Raw genomic sequence first — 1,154 nt, 5'->3', positions numbered from 1 at the left:
TATATTATTATTATTATTATTATTATTATTATAGTAGACATCACACAGTATACAATACCATAAGGTTGTTGATTGGGTGGTATTGAACCCATATTATTATTATTATTATTATTATTATTATTATTGTTCTAAAGGTAATGAGCTAGTAGAATCATTAGCATGCCAGACAAAATACATAATGGTATTTCGTCCATCTTTATATGCTCAGTTCAAACTCTGCCAAGGTTGATTTTTGCCTTTCGTCCTTTCGAGGTCAATAAAATAAGTACCAAAATGCATACTGAGGTCAATGTAATCTCTCCTCCAAAATTCCAAGCCTTGTGCCTATAGTAGAAAGGATTATTATTATTATCACCATCATCATCATCATCATCATTGTGATAACGAGCATGAAGATGTGCATCATCACCGATTGAGGAGTGCTTATTCTTTATCTACTTGTAGAGAAACAGATATGTAATTCTGAGAGGTCATGTAGTTTAAGTTTAATACACTGTAAACCCATTAAGCCATGTTCAAATTACATTGTAAGTGCTACATATTATTGCTGCTATTCAGAACATATTATCTACTTCAGTATAATATGCCTAGTATACATTTTCCCAATTTTTTTTTATCACAGTGCAGTACCAAATTCATTTGAGTATTGTCCCAGCTAAACAAGGTCACTTATCTCTGGAAGCCTTATTCAACTTCATTGGAGAATTGTTATTTTGCTATTGGCCTAATAACAATTCCACTAGAGTTTGGTACATGCTTGACCTTGTCATCAGTAGTATTGTAACCACAGTGCTTTTCACTGTTGTCATAATTAAGATATGTATGTGACGGTCTGTCTCGTGAATTCCATTATTTTGGGACCCTCTGTCGGTATGTCAATTGAACTGTTGTCTCGCTATGACATTCAAAACCTTTCCACCGATTGTATTCATGACCACATCAACCTATATACAAGGATATTACAGTCTTAACGGCTGTGATGACATCACTGGCAGGAGTTTTCTGGTAATACTGCATGAATTTAAATAATCTTTGTGTTATTATGATACAACATTTTCATCGACATAACAATCCCCCCCCCCAGCGCCAGTTATTGAAACAAGCATTACTGATAAATAAATGTGACACCTATATATTTATTCTTTTGTTGTGTG

The 1,154-nt window shown here is 33.6% G+C and overlaps 1 protein-coding gene across 4 annotated transcripts in view; it reads right to left on the bottom strand.

Moving 5' to 3' along the window:
- LOC106867361 (uncharacterized) overlaps positions 1-1,154 on the bottom strand; it is a 65,885-nt gene that overhangs the window by 22,335 nt on the left and 42,396 nt on the right. The gene's annotated exons all lie outside the window — the stretch shown is intronic.

This window comes from Octopus bimaculoides, chromosome 8 (assembly GCF_001194135.2).
Source record: "Octopus bimaculoides isolate UCB-OBI-ISO-001 chromosome 8, ASM119413v2, whole genome shotgun sequence".
NCBI classification, from domain to species: Eukaryota; Metazoa; Mollusca; class Cephalopoda; order Octopoda; family Octopodidae; genus Octopus; species Octopus bimaculoides.
This window is presented reverse-complemented; position numbering and strand designations above follow the sequence as displayed.